Here is a 7,055-nt window from a genome sequence, read left to right as displayed (position 1 = left end):
AAAAAAAAAAAAAAAGAATTAAGTTGCCAGGCATGGTGGCTCACACCTAGAAACTCCAACCTTGCAGGGCTGAGGTAAGAGGATCTTGAGAGTTCAAAGCCAACCTAGGCCACATCATTCCAGGCCAACCTTGGCTCCAAGTGAGACCCTCGCCCTGTCTCACCCTCCCACCCTGAAGCAATAAAGCCTGCAAATTATAAAATTCAATGTCAGCTCGCAAAATTTGGATGAAAACGAAGGATACAATCAAGGGGAAATTTGCAAACCAGATGGCTCTTTAGACAGATGTGACTTTAAACAGACAGTCTCAGAAGACTGTCCACATTGTTTTATGTCTAAGCGAGACCTTTTCCGTCCTTAATTACACAGGGAGGTATATAACTCTCGGAACGAAGCCTGGCCTTTAGCTCAGTGGAAAATTCCGTTGCTGATTTGAGAGCTGAGCTTTCCTCTGGCTGCCAGGGAAATGGTAAACACTCTGGCTGCCTTCTCTCCACAAGCCCAGGCTCTGTGTTTGCACAGTGTAATTCACTAACAACGACCATGTTTTTTTCTCCCGTTCCTGCTGCTCCACTGTAACTTTGCCATATATCCCTCCGGTGGGCATGGTACCTTTAAAATTATTTTAGAATTACATTTATTGTTACCATGTATAGTTTTAAAAATAATTTATGCGTTTTAATTTTATGGTGTTTTGCCTACGTGTATTTCTATGTGAGGGTGTCAGATCTTCGAGTTAGGGATAACTGTGAGCTGTCATGTAGATGCTAGGAACTGAACCCTAGATCCTCTTAGAAGGGCAGTCAGTGTTCTTAACCACTGACCCATCTCAACTGTAAGCTGCCATGTGCCTGCTTAGACTTGAACCCCAGTCCTCTGAAAGGGCAGCCAGTGCTCTTAACCACTGAGCCATCTCTCCAGCCCCCATTGTCTCATATTTTACATTAATGTGCTGTGGCCTTCATTTGGAGGTCAGAGGACAACTCTTAGGCTCACTTCTGCCACCATGTGGGTCCCTGGTATTGAACTCGGTTTTCCAGGCTTGGTGATATGTCCCTTTACCCCTGGGGTCATCTCTCTGGACTTCCTTAATTTGTTCCTCCTGTACCTCAAACTGTCCTATCATGTCACCAAGATTCACAAATTTGCTCAGGACAAAAAACCCAGGTGAGATTCTTCCTACGTTCCTACCCCTCTCTGGGCCCGTGCATCTCAGCCATGGGAGCACTGAGACATCTTGTCATCCTGCTAATTGAGGTTTTGGTCAATTTCCTTAACCCCCATCACCCCCAAACCCAGGCTGTGGTAACTACCATTTGTCTGCTCCAATGAGTCCAGGTTTTAGATCCTGCCAGTAAATGAAACAAGTGACATCATGTATCTGGCTTATTTTGCCTAGGTGTAAGATGGCCTTCAAAATCACCCAAGTTAGAGAGAGAGAGAGAGAGAGAGAGAGAGAGAGAGAGAGAGAGAGAGAGAGAGAGAGAGGATTTGGAAAAGTTGTGTCTTTGGAAACGTTTCTCAACATTTAAGTTTTTCCATATGGGAGACCTGAGTGGTCTCTTAAAAGTGTAAATGTGTCCCAGTGAAGGAAGCAGGAAGTTTGGGAGATTAAAATCTTCCTTAACTAAATTCTAGACTCAAGGGCAGTCTGGGCTACCTGAGACAGTCTCAAAAACAAGTTAAAACTGTGAGCCCAGTGAAATGGGTCAACAGTAAAGTCACTTGGAAGGAAGTGAGTCAACAGGTAAAGACGTTTTTTGCCCTGAAACGCTTGCGTCAACAGTAAAGGCTCCTGCAGGGAAGTAGGTCAACAGGTAAAGACGATGCTAGCAGCTGAGACTGATGACTTCAGTTCAGCCCTGGGATCCACACTGTGGAATGATAGAATGAACTCGCACAGGCTGTCCTCAGCCCCTCCACACACAGGCCAGACACTCACGCAGACCCCCCCCCCATACACATAAATGCACACAAAATAAAGAAACAAAATGTAATAATTTTTAAAAACGTAAAAAGTAACACATTATCTCATTCTTCCAGTAAAAATCCTGCAGTCTTCGGTATTCCCCAAAACATGGAAAATAAAAAAGGCACACCCAGGGCTCAGATCTTGATTTTGACATATTGTTCTACTCACAGGGGACCTGGAACTCTGTGGATAATTAGTCAGTTGCAGGTCAGGGCAAGGAAACAGGAGACTAGAATGTCTCATTGTGTCTGGAAAATAGGAGGGGGATTTCCTTTTTTTTTCAAGTGTCAAGAGGCTTGAAAAGATCCAGAATCAGAATCTGAACCGTTCTGGAGAAGACAGATTCTGAAAGTAGCAAATTATAAATTTAGTTAATTAACTTAATTAAGCTAAAACCCACAAAGTCAGCATGGAATCAATTAAGGTGGGATAAGAGAAAACAGAGACTCAGAGAAGAATTCTAACAAAGATACAGCCAGGGACGTGGGACCAGAAAGCCTTCATGCGTCACCTCTCATGCAATAACTTAGGAAAGAGTAATCGGTGGTTACTGAACCTGTATTGTGGGGCCAATAAGGTGGCTCAGAGGATAAAGGAGCCTTCAGCCAAGTTTGAAGATGTAAGTTCCACCTCCAGGACCTGCATAATGGAAGAAAAAAAAAATTGACTCCGGCAAGTTGCCCTCTGGCCTCCACGTGTGGCCTATGGCGTGTGCCTGTCCACTCATATTCACAAGTATAAGATTTTTAAAAAGTAAAATGAGGATGCCATGCATGCATACAACTTATTTTGGCCATACTCATTCCCCAGTCTAACTCCTCCAGATTAACCATCTACCCTACCCTTCCCTTTCAAATTTTATTTAAACTTGTGTTTTTTTTTTGGGGGGGGGGGTAGATAGGTGGCTGTGCACAAGTGGGCAGGTGACCAAGGAAGGCAGAAGAGGGCATTAAATCCCCTGGTGTTGGAGTTACAGGCAACTGTGAGTCCTCTGCTATAGGTCTTGGGAATCACCCTTGGGTCCCCTGGAGGAGCGAATAAGATAACTTTACAGAGTGAGTAAGCTCGCTCCTTCCACCTTTATTCAAGGTCTGACTGAGCTCAGGCTACCAATGCGCTTGAGTCTTAACTTCAGATACCACCACCCTTTTAATCGCCCCTTGATTACAATATGTCCCACCCTTACGCTCAAGGGTGTGAGGCCATCCACTGGAGAAAAATATATAAATAAATCTTTGTTGTGCAAAAGTAGAAAGAGAAACAATATTTACACAGGTAATTGACAAGGAGGGAAAATAGTAACTTCATCAAGCCAGGGGACACTTTAGACAGTATCAAGACCAATAGCTGCATTGTTGGGTCAAAAAAAAAAATGTCATAAGCTTTTTGTTTATTTATTTACTTACTTTCTTACTTTCTTACCTTTGAGATGAAGTTTTTTTCTGTAGAGCTCCGGCTGTCCTGGAACTCTGTAGACCAAGCTGGGCTTGAATTCAGAGATCTGTCTGCCTCTGCCTCCCAAGTGCTGGAGTTAAAGGCGTGAACCACCACCTCTTGGCATGGCACGAATTTACAAAAGGACGAAAACTGAGAAAGAGACAAAGACACACATGCACCAAGATGAAAATCTTTGAGAGTCGGGAATCGTCAGACAGACCTAGGTTGACAGACATTCTACAGACTGCTCTGTATTCCTCAAAAATGTCAGCATCAAGCCTGAGGGATTGATGAAAGTGAATTCAGTGAATTCGAGGCTAGCCAAGTCTGCATAGTGGGACTCTTTCTTAAACAAACAACAAACAAACAACCCTCCCCCACCCCAAATTATGTCAGTGTCTGTCTGGCTCTTTGAGATGCCTCTGCATGTAAAGTCACTTTCGGGGGGGGGGGGGGGGGGNGGGGGGGAGCCTGGTGGCCTGCGGTTAGTCCTCAGATTTTAGTAAAGGTGGAAGAAAAGAACTTATCTGTAAAGTCAGCTTCCGGTTGCCCTCCTCTGTTGTTTTTTTTTTTTTTTTTTTAATGTAAATGTCAGTATTGGGAACCCGTAGCCAGAAATCAGTACAGGTTAAAGAAACACAAGAAATGGTTTGGTTTTTTTTGTTTGTTTGTTTTTTGTTTGTTTGTTTGTTTGTTTGTTTGTTTTTTGGTTTGGTTTGGTTTGGTTTGGTTTTTCAAGACAGGGTTTCTCTGTATAGCCCTGGCTGTCCTGGAACTCACTTTGTAGACCAGGCTGGCCTCCAACTCAGAAATCCACCTGCCTCTGCCTCCCGAGTGCTGGGATTAAAGGCGTGTGCCACCGAAATAAAACAGTGACACAGGAAAAAAATTTGACAACCTTAAATTGTTAGAGTACTTTATAGGTGAACATGGACTGCATATATTATAATGCTGTAAATATTAAATTTAGTTTTGCTTTCTAAAATGATTTTTTAAAGCTGGGTAGTGGTGCACACCACACCTTTAATTCCAGCACTCTGGGGGGCAGAGGCAGGGAGATTTCTGAGTTCAAGTCCAGCCTGGTCTACAGAGTGAGTCTCAGGACAGCCAGGGCTACACAGAGAACCTCTGTCTCAAAAAACATACAAACAAACAAAAAAAAAAAACCAAAAAAAAATTTTTTTTAAAAAATGTATGTGTCTGTGTGTATATAGTGTGTCTGAGTGTGTGTGTGTGTGTGTGTGTGTGTGTAGTGTGTCTGAGTATGTGTGTGTGTGTACCTGCAGAGGCCAGAATAGAGCTTTAGTTTTCCCTGCAGCAGGAGTTGCAGGCAGTAACCCATGCGGGAGTTTGGAAACAAACTCAGGTCCTCTGGAAGAGCAGCCAGTGCTCTTAATGGCTGAGCCATTTCTCCAGGCACTTTTTTTCTGATTGATTGATTGATTGATTGACTGATGACTGATTGATTGATTGATTGAGATCTGTGTGTCTCTGCCTCTTGAGTGCTGAGACTAAAGGCATGAGACACTGTGCGAGGCTTTATTTATTTGTTTGTTTATTTTGAAACAGGGTCTGTTGCATTCTAGGATCTCTTCAGGCTTATTATGTAGCCAAGGATGACTTTGAACTTCTGTCAAGTCTGGAGTTCTAGGCTTGTGGCTGAATGCCACTGTAACCTGTTTATTCTGTGCTGGGAATTGAACCCAGGCCTTTATGTAAGTATTCTACCAAATGGGCTATATCGCCAGTGCCAAATAAGTTTTAATATAGGAATTAGATAGGCACTGGATGTACACATGTACATAAATAAATATGTAAATCTTTTCAGGGGCTGGAGAGATCTTGGCTCAATAGATAAGAGCACTTAATGCTCTTGCAAAGAATCTATGTTCGATTTTCAGAATCTGTGTGCATGTGTGCATGTGTGCTTTAACTGACATAGGTACGCGCACACACACACGAAATAAATGAATAAATAAATAAATAAATAAATAAATGAAAATCTTAAAAGAATTCCAAACAATCCTCAAAGCCTAATATATGTATGCACATATGTATGTGCACTTACCTATCTCTGTATGTATTTCTATATGTAAATATGTGTCTCTATATAATTAGAAGTTGTTTGGCCAATTCCCTTTGAAGGATATTGGGGTTTTTCTCTAATCATTTGCCATTACAAGATATGGTAAAGAAGAGAAATAATTGAGTCAGTGGTTCTCAACCTTCCTGACGCTGCAGCCCTTTAGCACAGTTCTTCATGTTGTGGTGGGTGACCCTAAACCATAAAGCTATTTTCGTTGCTTTTCTTTTTTGTTTGTTTGTTTTTTTTGTTTTGTTTTGTTTTTATTTGTTTTTTGAGACAGGGTTTCTCTGTATAGCTCTGGCTGTCCTGGAACTCACTTTGTAGACCAGGCTGACCTCAAACTCAGAAATTCGCCTGCCTCTGCCTCCCGAGTGCTGGGATTAAAGGCGTGTGCCACCATACCCGACTTTTCGTTGGTTTTCATAACTGTAATTTTGCTATTGTTACAATATAATGTAAATACCTGATATGTGGCCTCTGTGAAAAGCTCATTTGATTCTCCAAATGCTTGCCCACTACACAGGGAGGTTCTCATTTCTCTCTCTAGCACCAAAGAGTTTGAATGTAAGGAGTCCCTTTCAAGTGTGTGTGCCCCAAGCTAGTGCCATCACTAGCTTTGGGAGGTTGGGGAACCTTCGGGGGAGAAGCCTAGTTGGTACAAGTGGGTCACTGGGGAAGCCCTTGCTGGTGTACCCAGTGTGGATAAGTCATTTCTGTTAGGCGTTTTCTCACTTTGAAGAAAAAAAAAAATCTCTTATTCACATTACATCCCAACCAGAAGCCCCCATCTCCTCTCAGTCCCACCTTCACAAAATCCCTCCTCCTCCACTCCTTTCCCTTCTCCCCAGAGAAGGGGAAGCCTTCCCTTGGGTACCACCCCACCCTGGGACATCTAGTCCCAATAGGACTAGTAATGTGAATTTTAAAAATACTAATGAATTATGGGAAAAAAAGAGAAATGTTCCAAATTTCAAAGCATTTCAGATTTTAAAAAATCTAATACAACTGATAAAATTTCATAATTTTATCACATACAGCTACAAGGAATTAGGAAGTTCCAGGTTAGTTAGTTCAGTTAGTTCCAATTACCTATTCCCTGCTTCACATTATTTGTCTTCATGATATCTATCTATCTATCTATCTATCTATCTATCTATCTATCTATCTATCTATCTATCTTTCTATGTATGTATCTATCATGAAGATTTTCTTTCTTCCCGAGACAGGGTTCCTCTGTGTAACCCTGGCTCTCCTGAAACTTGCTCGGTAGACCAGGCTACCCTCAAACTCACAATAATCTGTCTGCCTCTGCCTCTCAAGTGCTGGGATTATAGGTGTGTGCTCCCACCTCCTGGCTCATGAAGATTTTTTTTTTTTGAGACAGAGTCTCACTATGTAGCTCTGGCTGCCTATAAACACTGCACATAGACCAGGCTGACCTTGAGCTCACAGATATCCATTTGCCTACAACTCCTGAGTGCTGGGCTTAAAGGTGTACACTACCATGCCCACCATATTCTTAATTCTTCAAAATCAAAATCTTTGTGGGGCTGGCAAAGT

At 42.4% G+C, this 7,055-nt stretch overlaps 1 protein-coding gene across 2 annotated transcripts in view; it reads right to left on the bottom strand.

Annotated features, from left to right (window-relative positions):
- Nucleotides 1-3,434, bottom strand: part of LOC110336678 (ubiquitin carboxyl-terminal hydrolase 29) — a 30,232-nt gene extending 26,798 nt beyond the window's left edge. For both annotated transcript variants that reach the window (XM_029532015.1, XM_021219382.2), the window contains exons 1-2: nt 3,395-3,434; nt 2,529-2,611 (exon numbers count right to left, since the gene is read on the bottom strand). The gene's annotated coding sequence lies outside the window, so the exon portion shown is untranslated. The remainder of the gene's footprint in view (nt 1-2,528; nt 2,612-3,394) is intronic.
- Between the last annotated feature and the right edge of the window lie 3,621 nt (nt 3,435-7,055).

The sequence above is a fragment of the Mus pahari genome, chromosome 19 (assembly GCF_900095145.1).
Source record: "Mus pahari chromosome 19, PAHARI_EIJ_v1.1, whole genome shotgun sequence".
NCBI classification, from domain to species: Eukaryota; Metazoa; Chordata; class Mammalia; order Rodentia; family Muridae; genus Mus; species Mus pahari.
Note: the sequence above shows the minus strand (reverse complement) of the source record. Positions and strands in the feature narration are given on the sequence as shown.